This window comes from Eucyclogobius newberryi, unplaced genomic scaffold (assembly GCF_026437365.1).
Source record: "Eucyclogobius newberryi isolate DKJ021-1_F unplaced genomic scaffold, fEucNew1.0.hap1 SCAF_1, whole genome shotgun sequence".
Lineage (NCBI taxonomy): Eukaryota > Metazoa > Chordata > Actinopteri > Gobiiformes > Gobiidae > Eucyclogobius > Eucyclogobius newberryi.
The window spans coordinates 6407148-6431877 of NW_027315723.1; the positions used below are offsets into that span (position 1 = coordinate 6407148).

At 42.9% G+C, this 24730-nt stretch overlaps 1 protein-coding gene across 1 annotated transcript in view; it reads left to right on the forward strand.

The window, feature by feature from the left end:
* The window catches only part of LOC140365177 (CLIP-associating protein 1-B-like), a 182173-nt gene that overhangs the window by 113676 nt on the left and 43767 nt on the right, over positions 1–24730 (forward strand). The window lies entirely within an intron of this gene.

Sequence of the window (24730 nt, forward strand, 5' to 3'; positions counted from 1 at the left end):
TTTAGTGCTGGTTTAGTGCTGGTTTAGTGCTGGTTTAGTGCTGGTTTAGTGCTGGTTTAGTCCTGGTTTAGTGCTGGTTTAGTGCTGGTTTAGTCCTGGTTTAGTGCTGGTTTAGTGCTGGTTTAGTGCTGGTTTAGTCCTGGTTTAGTGCTGGTTTAGTGCTGGTTTAGTCCTGGTTTAGTGCTGGTTTAGTCCTGGTTTAGTGCTGGATCTAGAGCTGGTTTAGTGCTGGTTTAGTCCTGGTTTAGTCCTGGTTTAGTGCTGGTTTAGTTCTGGTTTAGTCCTGGTTTAGTGCTGGATCTAGAGCTGGTTTAGTGCTGGTTTAGTCCTTGTTTAGTCCTGGTTTAGTGCTGGTTTAGTCCTGGTTTAGTGCTGGATCTAGAGCTGGTTTAGTGCTGGTTTAGTTCTGGTTTAGTCCTGGTTTAGTGCATGTTTAGTCCTGGTTTAGTCCTGGTTTAGTGCTGGTTTAGTGCTGGTTTAGTGCTGGTTTAGTCCTGGTTTAGTGCTGGTTTAGTGCTGGTTTAGTCCTGGTTTAGTGCTGGATCTAGAGCTGGTTTAGTGCTGGTTTAGTCCTGGTTTAGTCCTGGTTTAGTGCTGGTTTAGTGCTGGTTTAGTCCTGGTTTAGTGCTGGATCTAGAGCTGGTTTAGTGCTGGTTTAGTCCTGGTTTAGTGCTGGATCTAGAGCTGGTTTAGTGCTGGTTTAGTCCTGGTTTAGTGCTAGATCTAGAGCTGGTTTAGTCCTGCTTTAGTGCTGGATCTAGTGCTGGTTTAGTCCTGGTTTAGTCCTGGATCTAGTTCTGGTTTTGTCCTGGTTTAGTGCTGGATCTAGTGCTGGTTTAGTCCTGGTTTAGTCCTGGATATAGTGCTGGTTTAGTCCTGGTTTAGTGCTGGATCTAGAGCTGGTTTAGTCCTGGTTTAGTCCTGGATCTAGTGCTGGTTTAGTCCTGGTTTAGTCCTGGATCTAGAGCTAGATTAGTGCTGGTTTAGTCCTGGTTTAGTCCTGGATCTAGAGCTAGTTTAGTCCTGGTTTAGTGCTGGATCTAGAGCTGGTTTAGTCCAGGTTTAGTCCTGGATCTAGAGCTAGTTTAGTGCTGGTTTAGTCCTGATTTTGTCCTGGATCTAGTACTGGTTTAGTCCTGGTTTAGTGCTAGATCTAGAGCTGGTTTAGTCCTGGTTTAGTGCTGGATCTAGAGCTAGTTTAGTGATGGTTTAGTCCTGGTTTTGTCCTGGATCTAGTACTGGTTTAGTCCTGGTTTATTGCTAGATCTAGAGCTGGTTTAGTCCTGGTTTAGTGCTGGATCTAGTGCTGGTTTAGTCTTGGTTTAGTGCTGGATCTAGAGCTGGTTTAGTCCTGGTTTAGTCCTGGATCTAGTGCTGGTTTAGTCCTGGTTTAGTCCTGGATCTAGAGGTAGTTTAGTGCTGGTTTAGTCCTGGTTTAGTCCTGGATCTAGAGCTAGTTTAGTCCTGGTTTAGTGCTGGATCTAGAGCTGTTTTAGTCCTGGTTTAGTGCTGGATCTAGTGCTAGTTTAGTCCTGGTTTAGTCCTGGATCTAGTGCTGGTTTAGTCCTGGTTTAGTCCTGGATTTAGAGCTAGTTTAGTGCTGGTTTAGTCCTGGTTTAGTCCTGGATCTAGTGCTGGTTAAGTCCTGGTTTAGTGCTAGATCTAGAGCTGGTTTAGTCCTGGTTTAGTGCTGGATCTAGTGCTGGTTTAGTCCTGGTTTAGTCCTGGATCTAGTGCTGGTTTAGTCCTGGTTTAGTGCTGGATCTAGTGCTGGTTTAGTCCTGGTTTAGTCCTGGATCTAGTGCTGGTTTAGTCCTGGTTTAGTCCTGGATCTAGTGCTGGTTTAGTCCTGGCTTAGTGCTGGATCTAGTGCTGGTTTAGTCCTGGTTTAGTCCTGGATCTAGTGCTGGTTTAGTCCTGGTTTAGTCCTGGATCTAGTGCTGGTTTAGTCCTGGTTTAGTGCTGGATCTAGTGCTGGTTTAGTCCTGGTTTAGTCCTGGATCTAGTGCTGGTTTAGTCCTGGTTTAGTCCTGGATCTAGTGCTGGTTTAGTCCTGGTTTAGAGCTGGATCTAGTGCTGGTTTAGTCCTGGTTTAGTCCTGGATCTAGTGGTGGTTTAGTCCTGGTTTAGTGCTGGATCTAGAGCTAGTTTAGTGCTGGTTTAGTCCTGGTTTAGTCCTGGATCTAGTGCTGGTTTAGTCCTGGTTTAGTTCTGGATCTAGTTCTGGTTTTGTCCTGGTTTAGTCCTGGATCTAGGGCTGGTTTAGTCCTGGTTTAGTGCTGGATCTAGAGCTGGTTTAGTCCTGGTTTAGTGCTGGTTTAGTGCTGGTTTAGTCCTGGTTTAGTGCTGGATCTAGTGCTGGTTTAGTCCTGGTTTAGTCCTGGATCTAGTGCTGGTTTAGTCCTGGTTTAGTGCTGGATCTAGAGCTGGTTTAGTCCTGGTTTAGTGCTGGATCTAGTGCTGGTTTAGTCCTGGTTTAGTCCTGGATTTAGTGCTGGTTTAGTCTTGGTTTAGTCCTGGATCTAGTGCTGGTTTAGTCCTGGTTTAGTCCTGGATCTAGTGCTGGTTTTGTCCTGGTTTAGTCCTGGTTCAGTGCTGGTTTAGTCCTGGTTTAGTGCTGGATCTAGAGCTGGTTTAGTGCTGGTTTAGTCCTTGTTTAGTGCTGGTTTAGTCCTGGTTTAGTGCTGGATCTAGAGCTGGTTTAGTGCTGGTTTAGTCCTGGTTTAGTCCTGGTTTAGTGCTGGTTTAGTTCTGGTTTAGTCCTGGTTTAGTGCTGGATCTAGAGCTGGTTTAGTGCTGGTTTAGTCCTTGTTTAGTCCTGGTTTAGTGCTGGTTTAGTCCTGGTTTAGTGCTGGATCTAGAGCTGGTTTAGTGCTGGTTTAGTTCTGGTTTAGTCCTGGTTTAGTGCATGTTTAGTCCTGGTTTAGTCCTGGTTTAGTGCTGGTTTAGTGCTGGTTTAGTGCTGGTTTAGTCCTGGTTTAGTGCTGGTTTAGTGCTGGTTTAGTGCTGGTTTAGTCCTGGTTTAGTGCTGGTTTAGTGCTGGTTTAGTCCTGGTTTAGTGCTGGTTTAGTGCTGGTTTAGTGCTGGTTTAGTCCTGGTTTAGTGCTGGTTTAGTGCTGGTTTAGTCCTGGTTTAGTGCTGGTTTAGTGCTGGTTTAGTGCTGGTTTAGTCCTGGTTTAGTGCTGGTTTAGTGCTGGTTTAGTCCTGGTTTAGTGCTGGTTTAGTCCTGGTTTAGTGCTGGTTTAGTGCTGGTTTAGTCCTGGTTTAGTCCTGGTTTAGTGCTGGTTTAGTCCTGGTTTAGTGCTGGTTTAGTGCTGGTTTAGTGCTGGTTTAGTCCTGGTTTAGTGCTGGTTTAGTGCTGGTTTAGTCCTGGTTTAGTGCTGGTTTAGTGCTGGTTTAGTGCTGGTTTAGTTCTGGTTTAGTGCTGGTTTAGTGCTGGTTTAGTCCTGGTTTAGTGCTGGTTTAGTCCTGGTTTAGTGCTGGTTTAGTGCTGGTTTAGTCCTGGTTTTGTCCTGGTTTAGTCCTGGTTTAGTGCTGGTTTAGTCCTGGTTTAGTGCTGGTTTAGTGCTGGTTTAGTGCTGGTTTAGTCCTGGTTTAGTGCTGGTTTAGTGCTGGTTTAGTCCTGGTTTAGTGCTGGTTTAGTGCTGGTTTAGTGCTGGTTTAGTCCTGGTTTAGTGCTGGTTTAGTGCTGGTTTAGTCCTGGTTTAGTGCTGGTTTAGTCCTGGTTTAGTGCTGGATCTAGAGCTGGTTTAGTGCTGGTTTAGTCCTGGTTTAGTCCTGGTTTAGTGCTAGTTTAGTTCTGGTTTAGTCCTGGTTTAGTGCTGGATCTAGAGCTGGTTTAGTGCTGGTTTAGTCCTTGTTTAGTCCTGGTTTAGTGCTGGTTTAGTCCTGGTTTAGTGCTGGATCTAGAGCTGGTTTAGTGCTAGTTTAGTTCTGGTTTAGTCTTGGTTTAGTGCATGTTTAGTCCTGGTTTAGTCCTGGTTTAGTGCTGGTTTAGTGCTGGTTTAGTGCTGGTTTAGTGCTGGTTTAGTGCTGGTTTAGTGCTGGTTTAGTGCTGGTTTAGTCCTGGTTTAGTGCTGGTTTAGTGCTGGTTTAGTCCTGGTTTAGTGCTGGTTTAGTGCTGGTTTAGTGCTGGTTTAGTCCTGGTTTAGTGCTGGTTTAGTGCTGGTTTAGTCCTGGTTTAGTGCTGGTTTAGTGCTGGTTTAGTGCTGGTTTAGTCCTGGTTTAGTGCTGGTTTAGTGCTGGTTTAGTCCTGGTTTAGTGCTGGTTTAGTCCTGGTTTAGTGCTGGTTTAGTGCTGGTTTAGTCCTGGTTTAGTCCTGGTTTAGTGCTGGTTTAGTCCTGGTTTAGTGCTGGTTTAGTCCTGGTTTAGTGCTGGTTTAGTGCTGGTTTAGTGCTGGTTTAGTCCTGGTTTAGTGCTGGTTTAGTGCTGGTTTAGTCCTGGTTTAGTGCTGGTTTAGTGCTGGTTTAGTGCTGGTTTAGTCCTGGTTTAGTGCTGGTTTAGTGCTGGTTTAGTCCTGGTTTAGTGCTGGTTTAGTCCTGGTTTAGTGCTGGTTTAGTGCTGGTTTAGTCCTGGTTTTGTCCTGGTTTAGTGCTGGTTTAGTCCTGGTTTAGTGCTGGTTTAGTCCTGGTTTAGTGCTGGTTTAGTGCTGGTTTAGTGCTGGTTTAGTGCTGGTTTAGTCCTGGTTTAGTGCTGGTTTAGTGCTGGTTTAGTGCTGGTTTAGTGCTGGTTTAGTGCTGGTTTAGTGCTGGTTTAGTCCTGGTTTAGTGCTGGTTTAGTGCTGGTTTAGTCCTGGTTTAGTGCTGGTTTAGTGCTGGTTTAGTGCTGGTTTAGTGCTGGTTTAGTCCTGGTTTAGTGCTGGTTTAGTGCTGGTTTAGTGCTGGTTTAGTGCTGGTTTAGTGCTGGTTTAGTGCTGGTTTAGTCCTGGTTTAGTGCTGGTTTAGTGCTGGTTTAGTGCTGGTTTAGTGCTGGTTTAGTGCTGGTTTAGTGCTGGTTTAGTCCTGGTTTAGTGCTGGTTTAGTGCTGGTTTAGTGCTGGTTTAGTGCTGGTTTAGTGCTGGTTTAGTGCTGGTTTAGTCCTGGTTTAGTGCTGGTTTAGTGCTGGTTTAGTGCTGGTTTAGTGCTGGTTTAGTCCTGGTTTAGTGCTGGTTTAGTGCTGGTTTAGTGCTGGTTTAGTGCTGGTTTAGTGCTGGTTTAGTCCTGGTTTAGTGCTGGTTTAGTGCTGGTTTAGTCCTGGTTTAGTGCTGGTTTAGTGCTGGTTTAGTGCTGGTTTAGTGCTGGTTTAGTGCTGGTTTAGTCCTGGTTTAGTGCTGGTTTAGTGCTGGTTTAGTCCTGGTTTAGTGCTGGATCCAGTGCTCACGTCTCTCTGGACTGTTACAGTTCCACTGCTCACAGAGAAATAGGACAAAGGTTTTTCTCTGAATTCTTCTTTTGTCCAAAGTTTGATTGTGTTTTTATTTGGGTCATTCCTTTTAAGGGTCGTGTGCTCAGTCAGTCAGATAATTAGTTATTTGTGCCCGAATCTGACAGAAAAGGGACAAAACCGAGACAAAAACGTGCTTATAAAGATGCGTCTCGAGAATGTGAGAGGGACAAGAGGACATGTCCCGTCCACTGTCTTTACTAGTGTTTTTGTTGACAGCGAACATCCATAAACATCTTTACAATCAAAAACACAGGCTTTCATACAAATATACACATTTCATTTCGTCAAAAATGAATCACCTTGAAAACAAAAACCTAAAAGCAACAAAGGAAATAAATTCTATAATGTCCTCATCTCATAGTTCTTATGCTTTTGTCAATATACAATCATTTTAGTATATTTTATTTTTAAAATTAAAAAAAATGTCTTTTTGTGTTTGTAAATTTTAATTGAATGTGTTTTTTATATGTGGTTAACATCATTTATGTTATATTCTCTTTGATAGATAAATGTATGTTACAGTCATTTATGAATTGTGTCTTTCAAATGTTTATGTTGTGTTGACCAGACCAGAAGAGTCGGAGGATGTTTTCAATGTCACCATCACAAAACAGTTTTCATTGATGTCAGTCACACATAACGACTTGAAGAAGGATTTTAAATGAGCCTGACGTTGGTCTTTCTGCTCTCAGGTCTGGCCCCTGAACCGGTGGGACCTAAACGTGAGCCTAAACCAGGACTAAATCTGGATTGACCCTTTTTTCCCACTAATTTCTGTCTTTGTTTGTGTGAATATGGCACATTTAGCTTATTTTCTCCAAAAAAAGAACAACATTTAAAAAATAACCTGAATTCTGACTGATTTTGTTTTCCTCTCATCTGCAGCGTGTTTCAGACTTGGATTTGAAGTCCTTCCCTTTGTCCAGCGAGTTTACAGTGTGATTACTGTTGAGATGTCGGGGCGACTCTGGGTTTATTCTGCTCCACTGAACACAAACCCTGATTCAACTAAGCCTGATTTGTACGCAGTGGGGGGCGGGGCTAATACTGCAGCCCCCCCACACACACACACACGCAGAGGAGGGAGTGTCAAGAAAAACAAGCAATTAAGAGCATCTTTACTGTGACAGAGGTGCCCCAGACCGCTGTGGCCCAATTAGGTCCATGGTGGTCTGTGTTTTCAGGCTCCGCATTGAGGGGCAACGCTACGCCAGCAAATGACGTCACTCAAACATTACGCTTTCTTAAAACAGATGTAAATCATACCGGAGTTAAATATTGTAATCATGTGGTCGATTTCAATAATTCACTAAAAAGACCTTTAGTAAGTTTGTGGCTCTGAGACGTGGCTAAAGCCAGAGCAAACAGGAAACTACTTCTGTCTTATTTCTGCTTTTATCTCAGTTCTCTGCGACTCTACGCCATGTTTTAATGTCTTGCAATGTATTGTGTTTAGATACTGTTATACTGTTATAGATACTGCATTATAGACAGGTCAGTGGAGACACATTACTGATCCTCACTGGAAACATGGCACTTCTCACCACAAGGTCCGAGATTTGAGTCTCTGAGGATATAAAGTGCTTCTTTGTGGTGTTTGCATGTTATGCCTGTGTCTGGATGGTTCCATCCTGTTCCCATCAATAACAAACCACCCTTTATATTGAATCTAATCATACTTCAGTGTCTCTGACAGATTTTGGGCTGATATTTGCACATTTTTATCAATCTTAAGATAAGATAAGATAAGATATTCCTTTATTGTCCCACATGGGGAAATTTCATTGGTGCAACGCAGGTAGATACAGAGGTAGATGCAGAAGAATAGATCACTTATAGGAAGTTTGAAAAACACTCTCAGTAGAAGATCTCCTATAAATAAAAACTCCTATAGACAAAACCCAACAAGGGATGGAGGGGAAAAATAATAAATAAATACATCAATACATAAATACCATTGCATGTGTCACGACAGTAATTGCACATGAATATGTGTCACGACAGCACATGGATTGCACATGAATTTCACAGTAATTGCACATGAATCACAACAGTAATTGCACATATGACGGAATTGCACATGGTTAGGTCAGTATTGCGAGTGTTCAGGACAAACAGTGTTTGTTATAAATGTTGGTTTGGCCGACCACCTGACCCAACAGTACTACAGTACTTCCCAGTAAGAAAGAACGTAAGGTCAAAACAAGATGGCAAAAAGCACACAATATAAACAGAATCAGAATCAGTGAACAGATTTAACAATGTAGGAAATGTCTTTGCCATGAAAGTTCTGCAGGTTCTGGTCCGGATGGACCGGAGCCTAAAAATAATTTCTCCCCAAAAGCTCATTTGATCTTGTGATGAACCGCCATGTTTCCAGTAACTGTAACTTATATATCGAGCCTGCATGCTTAACAAAACAAAGTACGTAACATACATTAACTAAGGTTTAGGGAGGTCTCATCTCTTCACCACAATCCCAGAGCCAGGTTTGTTTCTTGCTAATCCGCTCATTTTGTTTTAATGATGTTTTTCATTGCTTTAGGACACACCTACACATGCTTATTCTATGACATTGTATTGTTGTAATCTGTCAACATAAAAGATAAATAAAGCTCAATCAAATGCATTCACTTTGCTTGTTTATTTGCTATATGAATGATTATGTCACTGTGTTCAGCGAAGGGATTATCAACAAACGATATAGGTTATACAATAATGTTAGTTATTGGTAAATGTAAGTGTACTTTATAACACAGTAGCACAGTAACATACTGCGTTTATTTTCCAGGGCAGTAACGAGGTAACGTAGCGAGTTACTTTTAAAAGTAACGCTACCCACCAATGATTACGACAATGTTATGTAAAACACAGACCTTTAACATTAGCCAAACTCATGCATTACCTGAAGAGATGTTAAAATGAGAAGAGAAATAAAAAGATGACAATAAACTATTTTAATCTAGCTTTAACCATTGTCTTACATTGTGAATTACCTTATGAATAAAGAGTCTAATTCAGGTAAATATAAGATGAAATCATTTCTTTGGGCGAGATCAGTTGCTCCCAGCAGCACTTGCTCTGGTTTCTAGATTTGCTGTTGGTTCCGGTCTCTTTCTGGGTTCTTGGTCATGTGCTGGACCCGTCTCTAGATCCGGCCCGGCTCAGGAGGACCTCGGAGTGGTTAGGGAGGCTGTATCTCATAAATAATATAATAATAGATGGTCCTCAGCCTGTGCGTCCTGAGGTCTGTAGTTGAATGCCGGGGCCCCAGAGCGACACAATAGAGACACATGTTCTGCTCCCATCTCCTCCTCCTCACCACAGGGGTCCAAACTCTCACCACATCTGAACCTGTCACCAAAGCTCCCCAGGGCTGTTCATCTGAGAGAAGACTGGAATCTGAACTTTGGTGCTGCCTGGTGGTTGAGAGGTTAAAGTAGTTGCACTTATGCCGGGCTCTATGGGGCCGGCCTCAGCATTGACACTTCGATTACCACCTCTGACAATATACTGAATGTCCTCCTTGCTCTTCTCCCCAATTCCACACTGTATTGTCTAAGATTGCTCAGAAGCAGAAGTCTCTTTCACTCTCTCTCACACAGTTCCGCCTTATTATATAATTGTGGTTATTTCATAGTTTTTGAGCACCACTTTTTTATTGTATAGCCTAAATGTTTAAAGCCAAGGCAACTGCTGTTGGGATTTTGGCCATTACAAAAATACACTGATTTGAATTTAATTTAGAACTAAAGCTTTGAATGTGTAAATTTGTTCCATTCGATTCCCTTGTGCTCACGTCTCTGCCTCTCAGGACCGTGACCAGATCTTAGTCTGGTCTTTGTCTGGTCCTCGCGGGGTCTGAACGCAGTCTTTGTCTCCGTCCTTAGACAAAGGGACCGGGACTGAACTAGGACCAAACCAAGACTAAAAAAAGACTAAACCATGTCTAAACCAGGATTTAACCAGGACCAAACCAGGGCTGAAACAGCCCATGACCAACAGTCCACAACTAAAGCAGTACAAATTAAGGATCAAGGTCAATGTCAAGGTTATTAAAAGTACAATTTACAAAAGAACCATCACTGTATATATATATATATATATATATATATATATATATATATATTGTTGAGTTAAAAGCCAATGCAAAAATGCAAAGTGAGAATGCATTTTCAATTCCAAACAGCAGTGTCTTCTAGTGCTGAGAGGGAGAGAATTCCAGAGTTTAGCTGCTCTGGAGAAGACTCTGTCGCCTCTGCTCCTGAGCTTGGACCTGGCAGTCCAGCTGACAGTGGTCCTTAATGCTCTGGGTGTGCAAGGACAGCAATTTAACTAAATTAAATCATGAATAGAGTTAAAAATATATAACAACATTTTAAAGTCAATTCTAAAAGTAATCAACCCCAGTGCAATGAAGCTGTAGTAACTTGCTCCTGAAAGTAGCCGCCATGTTATGGACCAGTGGATTAAGGACTAGATTAAACCAAAATACACAGAGTTACATTAGTCTAAACGGGTGGTAATCAGTACAGGCGCATCTTTTTTAAACTGATTCTTTGGCAAGTAATCTGCTTTTCAAGTTTAAAAGAACTCAATAAAAACACCAGGACTTTTAGCAGAAAACAGCACTTGGACACAAGTTGTCTGAGAACACTGTTCAAACCAGAGATCAGCTTCACCAAATACCACTATTTCACTTTTGCTCTCATTTAAGGTAAGAAAGTTTAAAGACTCTTTGACTTCTTGAAGATGTTTCAATGGAGTACCAATTGCAGCAGTTTTTTTTAATTTAAGGTCGGGTATATCTTTGCATCATATGCAAAAATGTGAAAGAATGTATCATCCTTTTTAAAGATAGCGCTGGAATATACCTATAATTAAGCCATGCAGCACCCCACATGTTGGTGGGGGTCTCTTAGCTGTGAAGGGTCCAAGGTTAACAGAGAAGCACCGATCTGAACCACGATTTGAACCATTTTAGCAACAGTGCCTTTCATCCCACTCGACTCAAGACGAGATATTCAATTTGATGGTCAACATTGTCAAAAACTGTGATTATATCTAAAATCACAGGCACCGCTGAGCTAAGCTGCCAATCCATAATTAAAAGAAGATCATTACAAATATTTAAAACCGCTGTTTATGTGATGTGAAGAGATCTAAAACCAAATCGTAATGTTTTATACATGTCAGAATAATTAAGGTGCAACTGTAAATGTGGAAATACCACTTTTTCTAGTATTTTGGAACCAGGTCGGGACATACACAGGAATGAACCAGGACCAAAGACCTGTGGCTGAAGTGTCCTGTTTGACCCGGGGGCTGTGTTGGCGTTAAAAGGTTGTGGGTTAGATTCCCTGGAGCCGGCCTTTGTGCTTCTAAACAGGGGAAGTGTTGTGAAGGTCACTTTAGGCCCGACTCCTTTCACTTCACACAAAACCCACGAAAACCAACACGAGTCCCCTATCTGATCCTGGAGTCCGGTTATGATCCAGGACTTAGAAAGACCAGGTCCAGACCGAGCTGATGGACTCAGATAGAGTGGGGTTCTCTTTCCGCCTATAGTTCTGCATGTTCTGGGTTTGTCCTGGGTTTCAGAGCTGATAGAGTTCTAGACCAATGAAGCTGACCAGGGCTAGACCAAGATGAAAACTGGATCATATCCAGGACTAGACCAGGACCTCACTTGAACCAACACTAGGACTAGACTTGAGCAGATCCAAATGTCTTATTTTTTTCAATTTGTTTATTTTTATTATAGATCTTTATTTTAGGTCGGCAACCACTGTCATTCCCCTTAAGTTTTAAATATGATTATATAAAAGATTACAAAAAATATTGCCAAGTTTTGTTTTTTGGCTAATTTTATAATTCTGCAGCTCTATTCATGGGGTTCAGTCACTTCTAAAGGCGTCGCCACATGCTGTTGCCCAGCTCTGCTGTTAGATAAACACAGTGCATACATTGAAAATGAAAAGGGTTGATACCTAAAGAAGCTCGCTGACACCACTTAAAGCTTACGACAACTTGCCACAACCAACTTTGTTCAATGGATTTAGTGATTTGGGGTAATACTGATGCTTTGGTAAACTTGTTAGCATGTTCTTTATGCTATAGTTATCTGAATAACAGTTAATATGTTACATTAACATACCAGACACTTACCACAGTTCTGTCTGTGCGTCATGTAGCTGAAGGTGTTAGCGTTAGCATACGTACACCTATTCACCATGTTCTCTCATCTGTTATTATTTTAAATTGCATTTCAAGATGAAATGTCTGTTCTTGGTCTTGGATTTGATCAAACTAACTTCCCCTAAAAATGCGACTTATACTCCAGTGTGACTTATATATGTTTTTTTTCTTCTCTTTTATGCATTTTTGGCTGGTGCAACTTATACTCCGTAAACTACGGGATATTGTAAACAAGGGCCAATGCTCGTCTAATTTGCACAAATAGTCATGACGTGACAAACAAAAATATATGTGCACCTTTATTTTGTCAATTTGATGTTTGAACTGTTGTGTTCCTTGAACTTAAATTGTACTTACAGTTTGGATGCAGTTAAGATAAGATAATCCTTTATTGTCCCACATGGGGAAATTTCATTGATGCAACGCAGGAAGATACAGAGGTAGATACAGAAGAAAAGAACAGATCACTTATAGGAAGTCTGAAAAACACTTTCAGTAGAAGATCTCCTATAAACAAAAACTCCCATAGACAAATAAATAAATACATAAATAAATAAATACATAAATACCATTGCATGTGATCACGACAGCACATAGATTGCACATGAATTTCACAGTAATTGCACATGAATTCCACAGTAATTGCACAGTAATTGCACATATGACAGAATTGCACATCAGTATTAGGTTAGGTCAGTATTGCGAGTGTTCAGTACTAACAGTGTTTGTTATAAAGTCTGACAGCAGCAGAAGGAAAGACCTACGGAACCTTTCCTTCACACATCGAGATGGGATCAGTCTCTCACTGAAGCTGCTCTCCAGAGCGGAGAGAGTGTCCTGCAGGGGGTGACACTCATGGTCCAGCATAGATGTGAATCTAGCCAGGACCCTTCTGTCCCCCACCTCCTGCACCGAGTCCAGAGCACAGCCCAGGACGGAGCTGGACTTCTTGATGACTCTGTCCAGCCTCTTCCAAGTTTTGTGTGTTGATGACAATTTGGTTTGAAAGGAAATCAAACAGCTCTTTCCTCATGTAGACAATTCATCTTATGGACTAATAATATCAAATATGATAATTTATTTGCATTATGGCTTGACCCAGACAGAGACAGGACCAGGACTAAAACCAGAACTAGACCAGGACCAAAATTTTCTCTTATTCATACACATTTTTAAGTCTGATTTTTTTGAATTTTCTGTTTTCTGAATTATAACCACAAAAATACAAGTTCATCTCAGACACTGTTTTACCATCTCAACTTAAACTAACTCACATCTATGAATTATTTTTAAAACGCTCCCCTTCAGGGGCTTGAGCTGAATTTACATATTTACATATTTCCATTTTAAATTTGTGTTTGTCCTTAACAGACTGATGCTGTTTTCCTTGTGCCTTTGTTTTCAGAGTTGTGCTTATAATTCTTATGATAATTTTATGATAATGAGTTTTAAAAGAACAAAGGCTTATTACCATTAGAAGGGGAGGAGGGGCTTGGGAACAGCTCATAAAGTGGAGGGGGCAGGGGGTATTTGTATAAACACAAAACTGATTAATTGAAACTCTAAACTGCATACATTATTATCATTATTAGGCCCGAGCTGAAGGACGAGAATCGTCCCGGCGAGGGACTTATTAAAATTGTAAAACGCAAAAATTGAGTAGTAAACAAAGACAGATATGCTGGTGAGTGGTATCCAATAATAATTTTGAGTGAAGGTTTCGTGAATAAATATTGAAAGACGGCTCAGTAGCGCCACCTCAAAAATCTATTACGTGGGGCCAATGGGGGCCCGACGGCCAAAAAAAAACATGATACTCACTCCAAGAAATAGTTCATGTGATGACATGTAAGAAATAATATTATGACCCCGCCCTAAATCATATCGGAAGTCGGCCATATTGGATCAAACACGGCGCTGACAAAAGTGCACTTTTGAATGGGAAAAAAACATTTACTTTGTCATTAACAGTTAAAATTTGGCTCACTTATTCTCCACATTACACTGAATATAAAAGCCAATCGGGACATAACTCTATCTCGAATCATGCAGTTGTGAATATGTTGTATTAAGTAGTATAAAGTTGGTACTGTTTGTGAGGGAGGGGCGATGTAGGCGGGGGGATTATAGGTGTGCTCTTTGTGGGGGCTCGTACAACACGGTCGCAAAGTGGGCGAGGGCCTTTACCGCCGTGAGCGGCTTTAATTATTATTACTATCATTATTATATTAGTATTATTATAAATAATAATAATAATAATCCATACAATATATGCTATGCAACAAATAACTATTATGGACAATGAACATGAATGAATAAGAAAAGGGGCCCCTTTGCACAGCTACACCTTGGGTCTTGTCTGGTGTGGTAGATCTGGCCTGTATTGATCTGGTGTTCAGGGCCTGCTCCTGTGCTGCCATGATCAGGGCCTCTGTCCTTCAGACCGGCTCTTTCCAGGCATTGGTAGGATTTTGTGATATCAGCCAATTCAGTTATGTTCCGGTGGTACATCCCATGTAGGGGCGTGTCCTCCCATGATGGTCCCTCCAGCACCTCATCATCATCTGTTCCCCAGAAACTTTCACTGAGCACGTCATCTGTAGGAACCTTGTCCTTTATGTATTTATGAGACATTCTTCTCCAGCTGCATGCACTGCCTCCAATCAATCAGGAAGTCAGTGATCCACCTGCAGGTGGAGTCAGGCATGTTGAGCTGGGAGAGCTTGTCCTGGAGCAGAGCAGGGAGGATGCTGTTGATTGCAAAGCTGAAGCCCACAACCAGGATCCTGGCGTAGGTTCCCAGGGAGTCCAGATGCTGCAAGATGGAAGTGGAGTACCAGGTTGATGGCATCGTCTACAGACCCGTTGGCTCTGTAGGGGAACGGCAGGGGGTCCATCAGGGAGGAGGAGAATGATTTGGAGGTGAGGCAAGTCCAAGTGCTCAAATGACTTAATGACTACAGACGTCAGCGCCACAGCCCTGTGGTCATTAAGTCCAGTGATCCGAGGCTTCTGGGGACAGGCATGATGATAGGGACATGGCATGACTCCAGGGAGGTGTTAAAAATGTCTGTGAAGACCGGGGTCTTCGGCACTGTGTCTCAGGATGGCGGGAGAGACAACGTGTGGTCGAGCAGCTTTTTGTGGGTTGCATTTCCGAAAGAGTCTGCTCACATTCTGCCTTTGAACTGAGAAAGTGATGGGACAGGTGGGGGGGCCCGGGCTTGGGTGGGCAGAGGTGTCCACAGTGGGGGAGGGGGGGTGGTCTCGAACCTGGAGTAGAAGGTGTTAAGCTCCTCGGCCAGTTTTCGGTCATCTGCAGCGTGGGGGGCTTTCGACTTGTAGTTAGTGAGAAGCCAGAGCACACTCCACACAGAGGCAGGGTTGAACTGCTGCTTCAGATGCATATTGTACTGTGAACTAGCTAAGTCCATACTTGTAATCTAGCGCTCTCTGTCACCGGCCCTGTGCGCTGCCTCCTTCCACTGCCTTTACTTCCTTAGTTTTGGTGTGAACCAGGGCTTGTCGTTATTGAAAGGGACTTTGGTGTGTGTTGGCATAATGCTGTCCACATCGAATGTATGTGTGTACTCATCCAAACTATCTGTGGCAGCTCTGAAAATCTCCCAGTCTGTAATGTCCAAACATGCACGTAGCTCCTCCACTGCCCCATTGGTCCACTTCTTAGAGGTCCTCACTACAGTTTTTTAGAGCTTCAGCCTCTGTCTGTACATGGGGATCAGGTGAACCATGGCGTGATCTGAATAACCCACAGTGGCTCAAGCCATGGCGTTGCTGACTGTTGTGTAGCAGGGGTTAAGCGTGTTCTGCTTTCTGGTCGGGACTTTAATAAACTGTCTGTACTTTGGTGGTTCATGATTTCCATTATTAAAATCGCCCAGGATAATACACAAGGAATCCTTAAAGGTTTACTCCACACTCAAAACCTGGTCTGCAAGTGCGCACTAGGCCTCCTGCACAGTAGTCAATTAATGAAAATTGTTGTTTGTTATCATGTAAAGGATAGGTCAATCTAATAGCAAAACTGCGCAAATTTGTGAATACTCATGGCTTTGTCAACAGCCCCTAATGGGACATTGTGACTAGCCCAACTTTCCCTACTCCCTCAGTTTGGAGTGTTTCCACTAGCTCTTCACCAGTACACCAGCTCGAACCTTGTACTAACCAGGCCAAGCAGATGCTATAGGGTGCTGGTGGAATCCTTGTAGAGACAAATAGAGCAGAGTAGGGTTGGTGGAAACAGGCCATAAGTGTGATGCTGTTGATCAATCTGTCTCACTCTGAATTGAGTTCTTCGCATGAATCAGTCTGAAAACATTTGGGACGTTAAAAAAAAGATCACAAAAGTGGAAGAAGCCAAAAAATCTAAATTGTGTTTAATCCAGTGTTCAGAAAAGCACAGTCCTCGTTCTCATCCACAAATGTGCAAAGCACCATTGTGTGCACGTTTTTGAAAAACGTGTTTTGACTTCCGCCCAAACCACAATGCTGTGGTTGACAGTCGGCACTAAGGCCACTGCAAAGTTCAGGAAGAGCCTGGCGCACCTTCCCACTGATCAAAAATGACTTTTAAGACTCTTTTGATCTTGAAAAGCTTTGGTCGAGTTCTGTCTGGGACAAATAGTATAGCGAAAGCTAAATCTAGGGACGGGCAGACAAGACTGTGTCCGTGGTTAAAGATACAAAAACGCCACAGAAAAGGATGCAGAGGCAGATAGTTCGTTGACGTGTAGAGACGGTCAAACATGGGAAAGAATCAATCTAAAATTGATGTACCAATCCCGGAGACGCCTGTCACGCTGGCAATGTCAAATAAATATGGGAAAGAGTGTCTGGAGTGTCTGCCAAGTGTTGTCCAATAGATTTGGTTTACTATCTGGCAGATCACTAAGCACGGACAAAATGTATGAGTCGTGCCAGCAAAATTGTTAAATTGAATGAACAGAAATGAAGGTTTTGTGATTTCTGTCATGTCTTTGTGATTTTAATGCTTTTAATGCTTTTTTTTTTTTTATCACCGAAGCACTTTGAATTGCCTTGTGCTCTACTAATAAACTTGCCTTGCCTGCTCTGTGATTAGTCCTAGGCTCGTCTGCGGGCCCTAAATGCCATGTGATTGGCCCATTAACCACTGGTGCCGATTGCAAATGAATCAGGAGGAGCCAAACAAGATGAGTTCTCAAGTGTTTTTGAACTCACCAAAATTGCGACAATTGATCTTGCTGGCAAGGTTAGAAGGTTTCAGCATTTACAAGACATTTTTCAGTCAGTAGAACGTTATTTTACTTCTACCAGCCCTACTCTTGCTTTAGACCCTCTGTAGTCCTGGCTTTGACCCCACTTACGCCTGATCTGACAGGACTTGAATGTGGACGGGATCTGATAAACCTGGAGCCAGACTTGGTCCAGTGAGTCCGGACAGAGGGCTGGGACTAAAGTAGCAGAACACCAGAAAGACCAAAGAGGAGGCGTATGGGGAGGGGGACGGGGTCTAGTCTTAGTTCAGTATTGGTCCAGTCCTGATTTAGTCCAGGTACTTCTTATTAAATCCTAAATATTGAATACATTCTAGAGATTTTGTGATTTGTCCAAAGCAAAGTTCCAGAGTGTTTTGTTGTTGTTTAGAATGTCAACACGTGTGAAGCCGCTTTGGCGTGGTCTGTTTTCAGAGGCGCACTTTCCTTTATTATCGGAATTTTTGGCTTTAAAGCATGTCCGTTGATGTTTTTCCATTCCATTTTGGACTGAAACGCGACTCGCCGTGACCAAAGTGAACAAACGCAAAAGCCAAGAAACCAAAACAGATACCTGCAGAAAAAAAACACGAGCACAAACCACACGCTAATCCTGCTCAAGCTAAAGGGCTTATGCTAACTCACAGGTACAAAGTATTACTACTTCTACTACTACAGCACTCCTGCTGTTACTACTACTACAACTGCTAATACTCCTACTACTAATAATAGTTCTAAATTATTCAATTACTTGAAGTTACTACAAATACTTCTTCAGGACTCTGAGAAGCTACGCCCACAAGGACAGTTTCTTTCCCTCTGCTGTTGGACTATTGAACACTCAACACCTGTAACGTTAACTTTAACTATTATTTAAGTTAACAAATATTCATTGCACTGCATTTTTTTGTACTATTTTGTGAATCTACTTAGACTAAGTCTTAATTAATGCCGAAGCAAGTTCTTAGTTTGTGAATTTTGTTATCTGATGGTGACAATAAACCTTTTTCTGATTCGGATCGACGGCAAAGCCTTTTCTACTATTTTTTATGATAATGCTGAAGGCACAATTCAAATTGTTGGTCAATAAGAGGAAACAAAACTGTCTGATGTCAATCTGAATGGTGGACTTGCATGGTCTGAGCACATTGAACGTACTGCTGCAGTTATGGGATGAGAATTACGCATGAACGCCGACGAAAAACTGTATTTGAAGTCAGGGAACAATGCAATCAAACAAACACAACATTACAGCATCTGTCCCATGCTTCAGGTTAAACCTGCTGTGGACCAGAGAAAGAGGATTATGGAGTCTGTTTTTTAGGGGAACCAGAGGAAACCCACCTTACACAGGGAAACATTTGATGATCCAGGAATCAATTCTGGGACCCTGTTGCTGTGAGGTGAAGGGGCTGCACTCAATCAAAACCATGTTCACCGTGTAGTGTCTGAGTCAAACATCTCTCCTAAAGTAAAATATTGTGAACTATTCTTTTGGTGTTCTGATCCTAAAGCACTAAACCAGGATTAAATTAAAACCCGACTCCACTTCAAACAAATGTATGTAAACCAGGCTAAAGTGAACCCGGCTTACAGCATGTAAAACAGAACAGCAGAATGAACCAGGATTTAGCTGCAGTCAAATCAAGTTTGAAACAAGTGGTGAAAAACTTACAAGGTCCTCGTAACCAGGACCAGGATCTGGGGTCTCATAGACAACACTTTATGGAGAATTTTACAAAAAGACAAATTATAGATAAAACAGAAACGTCCAAAAATGGGACGTTTTTGGACCGCTCACTTCCACTTGTCCTTTTATAGATCACAAACTGAGAGTCCCACAGTGTAAAATTCCGTTCAACATAAACTGAAATAAAAATAAAAACATTTCATTGCAGGTGTATTTGTTGCATCCACCATTGTCAGGGGACTTGTCTCTCCCCTGCCCTGACAGTAACTTGTTCTTGCTTGGCATGAAATAGATATATCTCCATGGAGAATTTTCCAAAGTTTGGCTTACATTTTTGTACATTTACATGTCTGGAGAAGGGTCTGAGGACCAGGCTCAGGCCGGAGCCGATGCAGAGGACACATCTGGACTCTAAACCTTGAATTTATTATTTGTTTTTTTTTAGATTTGCATATGACTGAAATGATTATATTTTCACCCCTGTCTTTCATGTCTTTGACTGTTTTGAGATTTCTGTAATATTTGTGTGATTTTTATGCATTTTTTCCTGTTGTGTGAAGCACTTTGAATTGGCTTGTGTTTGAATTGTGCTCTACAAATAATCTTGCCTTGCCGTATGTTTCCAGATCAGAGGAACATGAGCCGTTTAACTTCAGGCCAAAATCAATACATTTTATTTATTTTCCGTTTGGGATTGTGGAGCGTTGACCTGGTTGAAAACTGGACAAACTCCGAACAAAGAGGCTATCCAGGTCAACAAGCACAAAGAGGAATATAAACCTTATGAATAAAGAAAAAACAAGACCACAAACGTGAAGAGCTAAGAAACAAGAAGACGAACAGAAAAGAACTGGAAATAATCTAGAAATAAAAGAACTACCTGTTTCTGAGAGTAATATATTATGTTCTGCCACATCTTTGACATCACATTTCTTGGTCCTGAGGTAGTAGTAGTAGTACTTAACCAGGACTAAAGCAGGTGGTCCATTTCAGATGTCCGGAGGTAGACGTATGAAAAATAAACGCACCATATATTTACATACATTAAATATGATATAAACCAGGACTGAACCCGCTCAGAACAAGGACTTTTTTGTTTTAGACCTTCTGCTTTGAATTTTTTTCACATTTTTGTGTGTGCGTGTGAATAAATATGAATTTATAAAAGTGTCAATTCAAATCATTGAAAAATTATAATGTTGGTGATTTTATTTCTTTTTTTTAAAGATTTTTTATATTTTTTGGCCCAAATTCCTTACCAGACAGGACAGTACTGTACCGCTTCTGTCACAAACATTATCAACATGCAGATTTAAATCACCTGTAATGACCAAACCATCCAGTCTCTGCATACCACTGAAAGCATCTCAGTAAAATCATGAATTAAACCTTGATAGTGCTGGGGAGGCTTGTATCAAACAATAAAGAGAATGGATGGAGACTGTTTAGCTCCATTTTAAAGACTACACACTCAAATGATGAAAATACACCAAAGGACAACAAGTGGGTAACTATTGCATCTCTAAAAACTGCACACACACCTCCACCCAGTTTGTTTTCTTGTGTTTCCTAACGCAAGAAAACAAACTGGATGGAGACTCCTAAAAGCTCTCGAAAAAAATGTGTAACATTTTAGTGTGGCGTCAATGGAAAAGGGGGACATTCTGTAAATAAGTGGGACAAGGGACAAGGGCCTTAATGGCTGTGCAGGAAAACCAAAAAAGGGACATGTGGTTTTCCAATCAGGAGTACTTCACTGGAGTCTCCACAGACCTGGTCCTGGTCAGGAGAACTTCACTGGTCCTGGTCTGGAGTACTTCACTGGTCCTGGTCAGGAATACTTCACTGGTCCTGGTCTGGAGTACTTCACTGGTCCTGGTCAGGAGTACTTCACTGGTCCTGGTCAGGAGTACTTCACTGGTCCTGGTCAGGAGTACTTCACTGGACCTGGTCAGGAGTACTTCACTGGTCCTGGTCAGGAGTACTTCACTGGTCCTGGTCAGGAGTACTTCACCGGACCTGGACAGGAGTACTTCAACGGACCTGGTCAGGAGTACTTCACTGGACCTGGTCAGGAGTACTTCACTGGTCCTGGTCAGGAGTACTTCACTGGTCCTGGTCAGGAGTACTTCACCGGACCTGGACAGGAGTACTTCACTGGTCCTGGTCAGGAGTACTTCACTGGTCCTGGTCAGGAGTACTTCACTGGTCCTGGACAGGAGTACTTCACCGGTCCTGGTCAGGAGTACTTCACTGGTCCTGGTCAGGAGTACTTCACCGGACCTGGACAGGAGTACTTCACTGGACCTGGTCAGGAGTACTTCACTGGTCCTGGTCAGGAGTACTTCACTGGTCCTGGACAGGAGTACTTCACTGGTCCTGGTCAGGAGTACTTCACCGGACCTGGACAGGAGTACTTCACTGGACCTGGTCAGGAGTACTTCACTGGACCTGGTCAGGAGTACTTCACTGGTCCTGGTCAGGAGTACTTCACTGGTCCTGGTCAGGAGTACTTCACCGGACCTGGACAGGAGTACTTCACTGGACCTGGTCAGGAGTACTTCACTGGTCCTGGTCAGGAGTACTTCACTGGTCCTGGACAGGAGTACTTCACCGGACCTGGTCAGGAGTACTTCACTGGACCTGGTCAGGAGTACTTCACCGGACCTGGACAGGAGTACTTCACCGGACCTGGTCAGGAGTACTTCACCGGACCTGGACAGGAGTACTTCACCGGACCTGGACAGGAGTACTTCACTGGACCTGGTCAGGAGTACTTCACCGGACCTGGACAGGAGTACTTCACTGGACCTGGTCAGGAGTACTTCACCGGACCTGGACAGGAGTACTTCACCGGACCTGGACAGGAGTACTTCACTGGACCTGGTCAGGAGTACTTCACCGGACCTGGACAGGAGTACTTCACTGGACCTGGTCAGGAGTACTTCACCGGACCTGGACAGGAGTACTTCACTGGACCTGGTCAGGAGTACTTCACCGGACCTGGACAGGAGTACTTCACTGGACCTGGTCAGGAGTACTTCACCGGACCTGGACAGGAGTACTTCACCGGACCTGGACAGGAGTACTTCACTGGACCTGGTCAGGAGTACTTCACCGGACCTGGACAGGAGTACTTCACTGGACCTGGTCAGGAGTACTTCACCGGACCTGGACAGGAGTACTTCACTGGACCTGGTCAGGAGTACTTCACCGGACCTGGACAGGAGTACTTCACTGGACCTGGTCAGGAGTACTTCACCGGACCTGGACAGGAGTACTTCACTGGACCTGGTCAGGAGTACTTCACCGGACCTGGACAGGAGTACTTCACCGGACCTGGACAGGAGTACTTCACTGGACCTGGTCAGGAGTACTTCACCGGACCTGGACAGGAGTACTTCACTGGACCTGGTCAGGAGTACTTCACCGGACCTGGACAGGAGTACTTCACTGGACCTGGTCAGGAGTACTTCACTGGACCTTCTCACTTGGTGTGAATGTGACTGTTTTACCCTGTGAATGTTTTTGGAGTGATTTGGCCTCGAGCGGGTTGTTCCTCGGTCCCACTGGTGTTTCTAAATTTGTTCTAAAATCTCAATGTTCACAATGGATCAAATATGACATGAGCAGAACCTCCTGTTTTCTGCCGAGATTTACACTTCTTTTTTTTAACAGACATTTCAAAAACATGTATCTTGATAAAATTTACAAAGCCGATTATTTTCCTCCTATTCCGGAAATATAAAGTACAGCGTGGCAGTCTCTTACTTGAGTAAGTACAAGTACATCGCTCTGTGTTGTTTACTGTATTTATGTTTCGTCCTTCCAATTACATTAACTTCAAAATAAAAAATGCCAGACAGTTACTACAGTTACTATTACTTCAGTTGTAGTTCCCAAATACTTGGACCATTGTTTTGTACTTCTACTTGAGTAATATTCCTTTGCAGTATCATAAGTTACTATATTTCTTTTGTCTATAAGTTCAAAATGTCTGCGATGTTGAGTAGAATGAAGTCTCATGATTCATGACGGGTTTTGACACAAGAAAAACTCAAGGAATGACAATCATAAAGATTTTATCAACAAGAAAGAATGTGTCGTGAAACATCCCCAAAGAGTGTGGGTGGGGTTTAAATATCACATGACACTGGAGGAGGAGCTCTGCCCAAGCGCTACAGTATGGCATTAAACTATCTCCATGGGAACAGGTCAGATCTGTGGAGAGACGAGCCCGCATACAGTAAGACATGTTTATATTAAAACACCTGTCATTGAGTGAATGCTTGATGGATACGTTTAATGCCATAATGTGGAACTTTACAGACAAACACACAGGGGACGGACCCTCCATCCAAAAAGAGGTGTTTGAGGAGGTGTTTGAGGAGGTGCTTGAGATGTTTGTGGAGGTGTTTGAGGGGGTCGTGTTCGGCGAAGTTTAGGAGGCACTCCAGATGTTTGAGGAGGTGTTCGTGATGTTTAAGGAGGTGTTTGAGGAGGTGTTCGAGGTGTTTGAGGAATTGTTTGAGGAGGTGTTCGAGGTGTTTGAGGAGGTGTTTGGGGAGGTGTTCGAGATGTTTGAGGAATTGTTTGAGGAGGTGTTCGAGGTGTTTGAGGAGGTGTTCGAGGAGGTTTTGAGGAGGTGTTTGGGGAGGTATTTGAGGAGGTGTTTGAGGAATTGTTGGAGGAGGTGTTTGAGGAATTGTTTGAGGAGGTGTTCGAGATTTTTGAGGAATTGTTTGAGGTGTTCGAGGTCTTTGAGGAGGTGTTCGAGGTGTTTGAGGAGGTGTTCGAGGAGGTTTTGAGGAGGTGTTTGGGAGGTGTTTGAGGAGGTGTTTGAGGAATTGTTTGTGGAGGTGTTTGAGGAGGTGTTTGAGGTGTTTGAGGAATAGTTTGAGGTGTTCGAGGTCTTTGAGGAGGTGTTTGAGGTCTTTGAGGAGGTGTTTGAGGAGGTGTTCGAGGTGTTTGAGGAATTGTTTGAGGTGTTCGAGGTCTTTGAGGAGGTGTTCAAGGTCTTTGAGGAGGTGTTTGAGGAGGTGTTCGAGGTGTTTGAGGAATTGTTTGAGGAGGTGTTCGAGGTCTTTGAGGACGTGTTCGAGGAGGTGTTCGAGGTGTTTGAGGCATTGTTTGAGGAGGTGTTCGAGGTCTTTGAGGAGGTGTTCGAGGAGGTGTTTGAGGAGGTGTTTCAGGTCTTTGAGGAGGTGTTCGAGGAGGTGTTTGAGGTCTTTGAGGAGGTGTTTGAGGTCTTTGAGGAGGTGTTTGAGGAATTGTTTGAGGTGTTCGAGGTCTTTGAGGAGGTGTTCAAGGTCTTTGAGGACGTGTTCGAGGAGGTGTTCGAGGTGTTTGAGGAATTGTTTGAGGAGGTGTTCGAGGTCTTTGAGGACGTGTTCGAGGAGGTGTTCGAGGTGTTTGAGGCATTGTTTGAGGAGGTGTTCGAGGTCTTTGAGGAGGTGTTCGAGGAGGTGTTTGAGGAGGGGTTTCAGGTCTTTGAGGAGGTGTTCGAGGAGGTGTTTGAGGTCTTTGAGGAGGTGTTTGAGGTCTTTGAGGAGGTGTTTGAGGAGGTGTTGGATCACAGTTTCTCTCTGCCATTGCTGACAGTGTTAGTGAGTTATGGCTCTTAATTATAAAGCATGTTTGTTACGAGGTTTGAGTTGGAGCTGTCACACAGGAGCTGCTTCTGCTGCTGCAGCTCACTCCTGAGACAAGCCCCTCCTCCTACAAAGCCCCTCCTCCTACATCACACTCAATATGAAATAACACTCTCATTCTTTGTCTCAAACGGGCGTTGTTGCTTCTGAAGTTCTGTTTATGTCTTGAGTTCTGGTTTAGTCCTCGTTCAGTCTGGTTTATTTATGGGCCAGGGTAGTTCTAATGTCACCGAAAATTGTTGGAAAAATAACACAAAAAAACATGTTGTTTTTTTATATTCAAAAATAGTAAAAATACATAAATATAAATACAATTTTATGCATAAATGTAAAACACTTAGATTAATATAGATTATTGTAGCTCAAAACACATGAGGATCATAATGAATCTAATACACTTTATTAATAGTAGTATCTGGACGTTCCACCTTAAAATAAGGAAAACTTGCTGTAAGTGCTATGCCGGCTTCAGTATACGCCCACAACTCCATTATCCTTCCTTTGTCTTAAAT